Below are 13,162 nucleotides of genomic sequence, written 5' to 3'. Positions count from 1 at the left end.
ACCCCGTCTCACTCCCTTTCCAACCACTGCTTCCCTTTCATGACCCTCGACTCTTATAGTTGCCATCTGGTTGCTATACAAATTGTAAACAGCTTTTCGCTCCCTCTATTTTACCCCTGCCACCATCAGAATTTGAAAGAGAGAATTCTAGTCAACATTGTCAAAAGCTTTCTCAAAGTCTACAAATGCTAGAAACGTAGGTTTGCCTTTCCTTAATCTTTCTTCTAAGATAAGTCGTAGGGTCAGTATTGCCCCACGTGTTCCAATATTTCTATGGAATCCAATCTGATCTTCCCCGGGGTCTACCAGTTTTTCCATTCGTCTGTATAGAATTCGCGTTAGTATTTTGCATCCGTGACTTATTAAACTGATTGTTCGGTAATTTTCACATCTGTCAGCACCTGCTTTCTTTGAGATTGGAATTATTATATTCTTCTTGAAGTCTGAGGGTGTTTCGCCTGTCTCATACATCTTGCTCACCAGATGGTAGAGTTTTGTCAGGACTGGCTCTCCCAAGGCCGTCAGTAGTTCTAATGGAATGTTGTCTACTCCCGGGGCCTTGTTTCGACTCAGGTAAATACCAGCCTTCGTCGCCTATGAACAGCAGTGAGAGTGAGTGCATGAACATGATGCCTGTTGCATGGACCCATGTGCAGCAACGTTCGTGGAACAGTCGTTGAGGAGACACTGCTGGTATCTCGTTGGTTCATCTGAGTGGTCACTTGCTCAACAGTTGTACGCCTGTTTGCTCGTACACATTTCTGCAGCCATAGGTCACGTCTGTCATCTATGGCCCATGGTAAACCACAGCAGCCTCAGCCCCGGTTTTGGATAGCGCTAGTTTGCCATGGGCGGTATACTTTAACCGCAGTGACATGGGAACTGTTTACAGACTTGGCCGTTTAGAAAATTCTTCCACCTTCAGGTCGAAATCCAATGATCACGCTCTATTGGACGTCAGATAAATCACTCCGTTTCTGCATTACGACAATGACTGCACTGAAACTTCCTGGCAGATTAAAACTGTGTGCCGGACAGACACTCGAACTCGGGATCTTTGCCTTTCGCGGGCAAGTGCTCTACCTACTGAGCTACCCAAGCACGACTCACGCCCCGTCCTCACAGCTTTACTTCCGCCAGCACCTCGTCTCCTACCTTCCAAGCTATACAGAAGCTCTACTGCGAACCTTGCAGAACTACCACTCCTGAAAGAAAGGATCTTGCGGAGACATGGCTTAGCCACAGCCTTAGGGATGTTTCTAGAATGAGATTTTCACTCTGCAGCGGAGTGTCGCTGATATGAAACTTCGTGGCAGATTAAAACTGTGTGCTGGACCGAGACTCGAACTCGGGACCTATGCCTTCCCCCAGGCTGTGGCTAAGCCATGTCTCCGCAACATCCTTTCTTCCGGGAGTGCTAGTTCTGCAAGGTTCGCAGGAGAGCTTCTGTGAAGTTTGGAAGGTTGGAGACGAGGTACTGGGGGAATTAAAGCTGTGGGGACAGGGCGTGAGTCGTGCTTGGGTAGCTCAGTCGGTAGAGCACTTGCCCGCGAAAGGCATAGGGTGAAGGAACCTTGCCCTGTCGAAGGGGCGATGCTGGCTGGTATCTACCTGGAGCGATTTAGGGAAATTACGGAAAACCTAAATCAGAAGTACCAGAGAAACAACAGGTACAAGTCAACACAATAAGTAGCACATCATCCTCTACCAATTCTGGCATACAAAAAGGTTTGGGCGTAGATCCCAATAGGGTATACCCCAACCTAGAACACGCACTACAATTAGCACGCCTGGAGGAGCCGGCGGTCCTCACCACAGCCCTGAGGCATGTGGTGCGCGTCGGTCACGTGTACGGCAGAGACGTCACCTTCTCGGTGATGGAGGCTGTCGACAGAATACAGTTGAAGACAAGGAATCTCCCCACTGACTTCGGAGCCCTGCGTGACCTGGTCAAAAAAGTCTTTGAAAGGCGAAATGAGAAATTCGACCTTGACGAACTCTACAGTCAATCTGTCATTACGAATGGAAGAATAGCTCACGATTGGAGCAAGAACTGGCCTGAATCGCATATTAGAACATACTATGCACGAGACCCATTTAAACGTAGGACAGATTAACTCACATAACAGCAAATTAGTCATGCAAGAACTCCGCAGAGTCGTGGAGGAGAGGAGTCTGGATGTGCTCTGTCTGCAGGAACCATACTCTCTGGCTGGGCGAATCCCATTTGCGGCAGCAGGCTGGCAAGTCATTCACAGCGGAGCAGAACCCAGAGCAGCTATAATGATCATTAACAAAGCACTAAGAGCCACAGTTCTCTCCCAGTTCTCCGACGATCACTGCAACGTCGTGGAACTACAAACACCAGCCGGAGTACTGTACATCATCAACATGTACTTGCAGTACGGCCGGGCAATAGATGAATTCTTAGACAAGCTCATACAAGTAACCACGGCGTTGCGGGGACGTCGATGTGTTATTACAGCAGACATAAATGCTAAGTCCCCCCTGTGGTTCAGCGGCACACGAGACGACCGAGGAGAAAAGGCCGAGGAGACCATCATGGCGCTACAGTTAATGGTCGCCAATAAGCAAGGAAACCCGCCCACCTACGCAGGAGGTGGGGGCGAGGGCACGAACATTGATGTCACATTGGTCACGCCCAATCTCGCCACCGGAGTAACAAACTGGATGGTCTGGGATCAGGTAACAACTAGTGATCACAATCTTATCACATTCTCATTGGGAGACGAGGAGTGCCGCTGGGACATGGGGTGGGAGACACAGTTAAACTACAATAGAGCTGACTGGGACCGCTTGGCAAGGGAGTGTGAAATACCGACATTGCCCGATGGTGACGAAAATGTCGAAGGATACGCCGAGGAGCTGGTGAAAGCAGTTGTTAGGGCGGTAAAAGCTGCCGTACCAACCAGGAGGAGAGCCGTAGCGGCCTCTCCGTCACCATGGTCAGCTGAACTGGGACAGATGCGCCAGTCGGTCAGGAGGGCGGAGTGTCGTCTGGGAAGAAAAGCAACGCTGGTTGCTAAGATACAGAGAGGCAAAGGAGCACTTCCAACAAGAGCTTAAAGCAGTAAGGCTACAGAGCTGGGAAAAATATGTACAGACGCAACTAGCTACAGACCCATGGGGTGTACCGTATAAGTTAGTACGGGAAAAGATTAGGTCACCCATGGTGCTGTCCACCGTCAGGGATCAGGGCAGGATGACGGAAACCTGGCAGGAAACTGCTGAGGTCCTCCTCCGTGTCCTACTGCCTGACGATGACGAGAATGATGACCCCGAGGCACAACAGCAGATCCGGAGACAAGATGAAGAGGAATACCGGAACAACAACATGGTATATCCCTTCTCCGAGGAAGAAGTAGCCACACAGATAAATGCCCTTAAAAAAGGCAAGACTCCTGGCCCAGACGGCATCACTGCAGAGGTGGTCCAATTCCTGGCCCCCCCAGTTGGTAGCACCTCTCATAAAGTTATACAACGAGTGTTTGCGGCTCGGGAAATTCCCCCAAATATGGAAAAGGGCAACAGTAGTAATAATCAAGAAAAGCCCAGACAAAGATCCACGAGAACCTAAGTCCTACAGGCCCATCTGTCTACTAGACACACTGGGGAAACTTTTTGAGAGGTTGCTGGCAGACAGACTGGCAGCACACCGAGCTTTGTGCGGGATGAGTGACAGACAATTCGGCTTCAGGTCTGGGAGATCGGCGTCTGACGCTATTGCCCTGGCTGCGGAGGTCTGTGCCTCTACCCCGCACAAATACGTGGTCGGCATCATGGTGGATATCAGTGGCGCCTTTGACAACCTGTGGTGGCCCTCGCTCTTCTCCCGATTGCGAGAGAAGGAGTGCCCGAGGTCGCTATATGGCTGTCTCAGGAGCTATTGTGAGAATAGGGACGTCTGGCTATCGTCCCCTAGCGGGAGAGTAAGTAAAAAGATCAATACGGGGTGTCCACAGGGGTCTGTCCTGGGGCCACTCTTTTGGGATATTAATATGGAACCCCTTTTGGATAACCTTCAGAACAGCGACGATGTGCTAGATGGCATAGCCTATGCGGACGACCTCCTCCTGCTGGTTGGTGGCCGTAGCCGCGAAGACTTAGAGCCGAAAATTGAAAGGGCCATATCAATTCTAAGTACATGGTGCCACATGTCCAAAATGAAGATTTCACCAACCAAATCTACATATTTACTTCTAAAAGGACAATTAGCTAGAAACCCAACTGTAAGGATAGATGGCTCACCAGTTCTTCGACGCCATGAGGCGCGATACCTGGGCGTAGTCGTCGATGAGAGGTGGACTTATGCATCACACATTGACACCGTTACACAAAAATCATTAGAAACATTAAATAATTTAATTGCGATTGGACACAAGCGATTCCACTTACCACCAGAATTAATCAAATTATATCATAACAGCATATTGACATCAATTGTAGGATATGGATCAGGAATCTGGGCCCACAGACTCACGAGTGTTATGCCCGCCATGGCTGTGAGAAGAGTGCAGCGGAACATGCTACTCAGATCAGTAGGGGCATACAGAACAACACCAGGAGGAGCCCTAACAGTACTGATGGGGCTCTGTCCGCTTGACATAAAAATCAGGGAACAGGCAACATGGTACTGGGTAAAAAAGGGTAACAGGGATAAAATAGTTGATCTAATGGGGATTTACGTGGGGAACAAAAGAGAAATCAAACGAAGGGGGGAAGAACTTTGGCAAGAACAACGGGATAATGAAGAAACCGGTCGTAGAACACATGAACTGCTGCCCAATATCAGGGAAAAGTTGCAATTAAAACACTTCACACCGTCACGAGGACTGCTGCACTTCCTCACAGGTCATGGACCTTACCCGGCATACCTATGCCGGTTCGGGAAACGGGCTACAGCAGCGTGTGACTGTGGGGCCACACCAGGCACCCCGGAACACGTGGTGTATGAGTGCCACCTCTTCGACGACGTAGCAGCGCAATTTCGCCAGCAACTACCACACCATAACACGAATCACCTGCTCAGGCATGAGGACCATTTTACAATCTTGAACAAGTTGGCCAATGAGATCTCGCTCAAAGTGGTAAGGGAATATCTCAGGAACAATGACTAAGAGCTCACTACACCCAAATTGACTCAACGCACCTGACCTGTTCCGCCGAGGCGTGGACTTGGCCAGCCGCCTCACGGCTGGAATCCGCCACGCCTGGGATTAGGGGGGGGGGGGGGGGGTGCGCCCAACTACCGATCTGAGACACTCACCGATTTCGACACTAGGTTAGGATAGGTTAGACGTACGATAAGTTAGGATAAAAACATTAGTATAGTGCTGCAGCGATCTACAACTCCGGCCAGCCCGGTACCAGGGGCACGTTCACCGGGATAGCTCGGTGAACAGGGCCAACAACGTAGGTTTATACTATGCTGGCACATTTGTAACGCTGCACGTAGAAGTAGCTTAGCATAAGTAGAATAAAATAACATAGGAAGACAAAATAGTAGTGCCCATAGTGAGAGCAATAGAAAACTAATATAGAGTAAGCTGTAGTACTAACACCAAACTGTATCAACTAGGACCCACTAATTGTATGAGGTGGTGGGTTGTAATGTATCATATATATATTGAGAAATAAAGATTTTTTAAAAAAAAAAAAACCTAAATCAGGATGGCCGGACGCGGGTTTGAACCGTCATCCTCCCAAATGCGAGCCCAGTGTCCTAACCACTGCACTACCCCGCTCGGTTTTTCGTGTCTCCCCGAAACGCTTTATACACTCTGCTAGTGTTACCATCTGCCGTCTGTGAGTGGTTATTGCACGTTTACTTCGAACGTACGATATGTGATCAAAAGTATCCGGACACCTGGCTGAAAATGAGTTACAAGTTCGTGGCGCCCTCCATCGGTAATGCTGGAATTCAATATGGTGTTGGCCCACCCTTAGCCTTGATGACAGCTTACACTCTCGCAGGGGTTACGTTCAACCAGGTGCCGGAAGGTTTCTTCTTTTCACGGAGTGCTGCACTGAGAAGAGGTATCGACGACGATCGGTGAGGCCTGGTACGAAGTCAGCTTTCCAAAACATCCCAAACGTGTTCTATAGGATTGATGCCAGTCCATTACAGGGCTGTTATTGTCGTGTAACCACTCCGCCACAGGCGGTGCATTATGAACATGTGCTCTATCGTGCTGAAAGATGCAATCGCCATCCCCGAATTTCTCTTCAACAGTTGGAAGCAAGAAGGTGCTTAAAACATCAATGTAGGCCTGTGCTTTGATAGTGCCACTCAAAACAAGCCCCCTCCATGAGAAACACGACCACACCATAACACCACCGCCTCCTAATTTTACTGTTGGCACTACACACGATCGCAGATGACGTTCACTGGGCATTCGCCATACCCACACCCTGCAATCGGATCGCCACATTGTGTACCACGATTCGTCACTCCACACAACGTTTTTCCACTGTTCAATCGTCCAATGTTTATGCTCCTTACACCAAGCGCATGGTCGTTTGGCATTTACCGGTGTGATGTGTGGCTTATGAGCAGCCGCTCGACCGTGAAATCCAAGTTCTCTCACCTCCCGCCTAACTGTCACAGTACTTGCAGTGGATCCTGATGCAGTTTGGAATTCCCGTGTGAAGGTCTGGATAGATGTCTGCCTATTACACATTACGACCCTCTTCAACTGTCGGTGGCCTCTGTCAGTCAACAGACAAGGTAGGCCTGTACGCTTTTGTGCTGTACGTGTCCCTTCACGTTTCCACTTCACTATTATATCGGAAACAGTGGACCTAGGGATGTTTACAAGCGTGGAAATCTCGCGTACAGACCTATGACACAAGTGACACCCAATCACCTGACCACGTTCGTGAGTTCCGCGGAGCGTTCCATTCTGCTCTCTCACGATGTCTAATGACTACTGAGGTCGTTGATATGGACTACCTGGCAGTAGGTGGCAGCACAATGCACCTAATAGAAAAACGTATGTTTTTGAAGGTGTGCGGAACTTTCAATCACATAGTGCATGTGGTGGTCACATTAACATGACCGAACCGCGTATAACTGCTGTAACTTCCTGCCAGATCAAAACCGTGTGCCGGCCTTGGACTCACACCTCGAGCTTCAGACTATTGTGGAGAGAAGTGCCCTACCGACTGAACTATCCAGCCTCGACTCACTGTCAACCTTCGCATCTTTACTCCCGCCACGACTTCTCTCTTACATACGGAGTTTAATCTGCCTGGAAGTTCTAAATCAGAGCAGACGCTGCTGCAGGATGACAGTTTCATTCTGGAAACAATCCCCGAGGCTATGGCTAAGCCACTTCTCCGTGATGTTCTTTCGTTCAGGAGTGATAGTCCCGCAAGGTTGCAGGAGGACTGCTATGAAGTTTGGAAAGTGGGAGATCTGGCGCAAGTAAATCGCTGACGGTGGGTTCTGTGTCGTGCCGGCGGGGCTCAGTTAGTGGAACACTTGTCTGCGAAAGGGAAAGGTTCTGAGTTCGAGCCTTGGGGAAGCCCACAGTTTTAATCTCCCAGAAAGTTTCAAATCAGCCCACACTCTGCTACAGACTGAAAATTCCTTCTGGCTAATCACTGTAGTTTGCTCTTGGATTCAGCCATGCCACAGTACCAACACAGCAAGGTCAGATCAGTCGGTCATTCGAACTGATGCCCCTGCAAGTACTGCAAAGCTCTCTCTCTACCAAATGTTAGTCTGGTCTAGTCTCTCCACAGATACCCCTCCGACGTTGATGCAAATGGATTCGGTCATCTGTATTGTTGAAGCACGGAAGCCTCCACACTGCAGTAAAGTCGATGGTTTGTGGGAGAGGAGTGCTGCTTTGCACTATCCTTCTACATCTACATGATTCCCAGTTAAGTGCCTGGCGGAGATGAACCACCTTCAAGCTATTTCTCTACCGATCTGCCGTAGAATAGCGCGTGGGATAAACGAGCACTTGAGGCTTTCAGTGCCAGCTCTGATTTCTCTTCTTTTTTTCTGAAGATCAGTTCTCCCTAGGTAGGTGGTGGTAAGTCCTGTGGGACCAAATTGCTGAGGTCATCGGTGCCTAGGCTTACACACTACTTACTCTAACTTAAACTAACTTACGCTAAGGACAACACACGCACCCATGCCCGAGGGTGGGCTCGAACCTCCGAAGGTGGGAGCTGTGCGAACCGTCCAAGACGCCCTAGACCGCGCGGCTTTTCGCAATCGGAGGAGAAAGATGGTGATTGAAATTTCACAAGAAGATCCCGCTGCAACAAAAAATGCTTTTGTTTTAATGATTCCCACCCAATTTGCGAATCATGTCCGTGTCACTCTCTCAGTTATTTCGCGATAATACAAAACTAGCTGCTCTTCTTTGAACTTACTCCATGACCTCCGTCAGTCCCATCTGATGCGAGTTCCCACACCACACAGCAATACTCCAGCTTTGAACACACACATACCTACATTTTTTTCGTTCTGAGGTATACTGTTCCATAGTGTGTGTGATGAATTTTGAGCCCATCTCATCAATCTTCTTCTTCTGTTGCCTTGATCCCGTACCTACACAAGGTCGACACGGCTATTGGATTTGGCGTTCTTAGTGTTAGAGGGTAATCGAACTCCCTTCCTGTCGCTACCTCTTTACCCCTTGGAACGGAATTTGTGTATCCCAATTGTCCGCATCTAATGTTGTAAGATGGCTATAATTTCGCACCTTACAAGCACTCATCTACATACTTTGCCGTGATTTACAAACGGAATTAGGTATCATTTGATAGGTTGTACATCGTATATATGAATATTTAAAGAAGACTGACACTGTCCCGTACACCTTGTGAGTAGTTGTTAACACTTATTGCATGAAAGGTGACGGAGTGTCTTCATTATCAAAACGGCGTAATGAATGATTGCCTATACTAGTAGAGGTTGGAAAGCCAGTGGAAATGAAACGGCAGGCATAACTCAGGCCCTGGGTGGAATGGCCCGCACAGGTGTGTTGGTCCTGCTTAACAGAGGAAGTAGCCCTAGACGGACGGTCGCGGCACCTGAGCGCTGAAGCACAATAGAGTGGCGGCTGGACAGTACTGTAGCTAGGACGGAAGGATAACCGGAAACACTGAAAATCTTGGACGGAGCAGAGAGGAACAATGAAGCGTTACTTCGAAATCACGCAGGCTGGGTTACTTCCGAGGATTTTTACTCTGAGAAGCGGGCCATTGTATGAATTCCTAATTAGCGGGATAGGTATTTACTCGCAGACTTACCGCGCTGGACGACAAAAGACTAAAATTTGGTTGGTCGGCGTTCAGAAGAATCTGTAGAAAGGGAGAATATTTCGTGATGTCGAGAATATGATTCGTCTTCTGCAGTTACGAGGGAGGGGAGCCGAGCTTCGCTGGGAAGCCAGCGGTGGAAAGAAAGAGGTCTTCCGTTTTGAGCGCCCGTGTCTGACAGTCGCTCAGTATCAGCTTTGTTGCTACAGACGGACTTGCTGTCTTTGCTCTGAGGAGATTTTATACTCAGAACGGTTAGGCACTGTAATAGTGCGAACTTATACGATTCTGGACTTCGCCTCTGGGTTGGGAGTCGTCGTTGAGTACACAACGTTCAGTGATTGAGAGCACTTCTTCTGCCTATACTCACGTTGAGACGTTATCTGAATTCCGTCCTTGTGGCTCGGAGCTCTCATTTCTTGTCTGTAGAACATAGAGAGGAGAAGACAGTATTAGATCATACTAGTCAGAGGACCGCCTTCTGCCAACCTAGTGTTTGAAAGAGTTTTATTTTGTGGCTGGAGGTCTCCCATTGCCGCAGACGCGAACGAGAACCATCACTCCAACGCACTCTGTGCAGTACATATGTTGACATTGCAAATTGCTTTGGCTTATTAGGGCTATAAACCTAAATACCTGTGGTCACGTAACTTTCTTTCCACTGTGGTTGCACACCGCTGTAGATTATCTTCGGAAGTAGTGTCTTCTAGTTTTTGGTACGTAGATGACATCAGTCGCCTTGCATTATTTATATTAGATCGCGTAGCCATAAAAAACGGCAGATTTGGGCAATTGATCACTAATATCAATAAGGAAATTAATTTTTGTCTCTTTATGTCCATTGGACGTTAGTATAAAGACATTTGTAATATAGAGGGGTTTTAATCTACAATAAATGTGTAAGCAGAAACAGGATTTATTATTTTGTAGTTACTAGTTCCCTTAATCATTTATGTTTATGTTGTAATTTATATGTTAAGGAGCAAGGAGGAGGAGGAGATAATATCACCATTAAGAGATTCTAAGATCTGCTTCATGGGACAGTCAGACAGGGGCAAATCTTCGTTATTGCGTTCAATATTTTCCGTTGCGCACATTCATTTGACACTCGCCTGGAATAGCATCTTGGAATGTTATCCATCTGAAAGTGTGTGCATGTTTCCTAAATGTTTGCGGGTCGCGTAACTGAGGCGGAACGTGGTTACCAGCCCGGCATTCACCTATTCGGTTGTGGGAATCCACCTAAGAACCACATTCAGGCCGACCAGCATACCGCCCCTCGTCGAGTTCGATCCGAGGCTGGCGCGCCTCCCCGAAACCCGGTTGCGGCAAGCTAACGTGCGCGGTTATCGGGGAGGGTGAGTCAGTCTCATTAGTGTGTTTCTCAAAACTACTCACCACTATTTAACGTGTGGCTAATGAGATACCAAGCTACAAATCGGATGGTGGGCTTTTACCCTCAGTCAGTCGTAGCACTTCTTATGTCACTTATCACTCCTTTCACCTCTGGTAATCATTTGTAAATGTGAATATATGCCAAGCTAGGCTGTGGTTCGGAGTCTATGTTTAATTACAGATTTCCCTATAGCGGACTGGGTAAGTCTGTGAAAAGGTCGTAGGAAGGCAAGGGCACACCTGCGGCAATAGAGGCATGCTCAGTAAAGCACTGCAGAGTTCAAACTAACCTTCGGGTTGACTAAAGCCTTAATACTAATAGTTTATTATGTGAATCTCTGTCGCAGAGAGATTCTGCCGAAATCTATTCGAACACCATATGCTAGACGGAGAGTATAAAACGCGTAAGACAGTGTTCTCACATTACCGATACAAAGTACGATAAAGGTCTCTGTAAAGATTGTCTGTGGAAACAGAAATATTGAATGTTGCTACACAGACACTTGCACTGATATATCGCTCTGTTTTTTAAGGAGATGGATTTTAGAATCAGTTTCATAGTTTTGAACTATGTCGTATGGTGTCAAAAATGTGTTCTTCTTTAGATCACAAAATATTATTACATACTTTATCACAGTGTAGCTTATTCCACATTCGCTGCTGCATATTTATCTACACAACGTGCAATTAACCGCACCCTCAGAGCAATGAAGAACAGCCGAATTCTTCAGAGACTGCTGACCACTCACAGACGCAAAATCTTCTAACGTCCTTTTGTACAAGAAGACTGTGGACTTGTGATATGATCGGCTAGCGTAACTTAGCAGGAGATCTGATTGTGTTAAATGATTAGATAAAAAAACAAAGATAGAGAAACCTAGAATACATAGAGACCGCTAGTATCAGAATTTCAAGGACGAAGAATGGTGTGCCTTTGTTTAGGCGACGTAGCGCAACAAAAGGCACTGAACTCATATTCAGGGGTGCGGCGGGGTTAAGCTCCCTGTCGTATCTAACGGATCTAGATTTTTCGGTAGGCTCCTAAGCCCACTACGGGCGAATGCACAGACGTTTCTTTTAATTTGGCCAAGACTGGTTCCTTCCCCCGTGCCGTTACAACTGATCTACAGTGAAGAGCCATAGAAACTGGTACACCTGCCTAATATCTTGTAGGACCCCGCGAGCAAGCAGAAGTTCTGCAATACGACATGGCGTGGACTCGAATAATATCTGAAGTAGTGCTGGAGGGAATTGACAACATGAATCCTGCAGGACTGTCCATAAATTCGCAAGAGTACGAGGGTGTAACGATCTCTTCTGAACAGCATGTTGCAAGGCATCCCAGATATCCCCAATAATGTTCATGTGTGGGAAGTTTGGTAGGCAGCGGAAGTGTTTAACCTCAGAAGAATGTTCCTGGAGCCACTCTGTAGCCTGGACGTGTTCAGTGTCGCATTGTCCTGCTGGAATTGCCCAAATCCGTCTGAACGCACAGTGGACGTGAATGGATGCAGATGATAAGACAGGATGCTTACGTGTCTGTCACCTGTCAGAGTCGTATCTAGACGTATATCACTCCAGCTGCACACACCCCACACCATTACAGAGCCTCCACCAGCTTGAACAGTCCTCTGATGACATGCAGGGTCTGTGAATTCATAAGGTTGTCTCAGTACCCGTACAAGTCCATCCGCTAGATACAATTTGAAACGAGACTCGCCCGACCAGGCAACATGTTTCCAGTCATCAACAGTCCAATGTCGGCGGCGACGGGTCCAGACGAGGCGTAAAGCTTAGTGTCGTGCAGTCGTCAAGGGTAAACGGGTGGGCCTTCGGCTCCGAAAGCTCATATCGATGATATTCCGTTGAATGGTTCGCACGCTGACACTTGTTGGTGGCCCAGCATTGAAATCTGCAGCAATTTGCGGAAGGGTTGCACTTCTGTCACGTTGAACGATTCTCTTCAGTCGTAACCGAGCGAGGTGGCGCAGTGGTTAGACACTGGACTCGCATTCGGGAGGACGACGGTTCAATCCCGCGTCCGGCCATCTTGATTTAGGTTTTCCGTGATTTCCCTAAATCACTCCAGGAAAATGCCGGGATGGTTCCTCCGAAAGGGCACGGCCAACTTCCTTCCCCATCATTCCCCAATTCGATGAGACCGATGACCACGCTGTCTGGTCTCCTTCCCCGAACAACCAACCATCTTCAGTCGTCATTGGTCTCGTTCTTGCAGGATCTTTTTCCGGCCGCAGTGATGTCGGAAATTTGATGTTTTATCGGATTTCTGTTATTCATGGTAACTCGTGAAATAGTCGTAAGGAAAAATCTCCACTTCGCCGCTACCTCGGAGGTGCTGTGTGCCGTCGCTCGTGCGCCGACTATAACACCACGTTCAAATTCGCTTACGTCCTGATAACCTGCCATTGTAGCAGCAGTAACTTGTCTTATGTAGGCGCTGCCGACC

This window comes from Schistocerca serialis, chromosome 1 (assembly GCF_023864345.2).
Source record: "Schistocerca serialis cubense isolate TAMUIC-IGC-003099 chromosome 1, iqSchSeri2.2, whole genome shotgun sequence".
NCBI lineage: Eukaryota > Metazoa > Arthropoda > Insecta > Orthoptera > Acrididae > Schistocerca > Schistocerca serialis.
Note: the sequence above shows the minus strand (reverse complement) of the source record.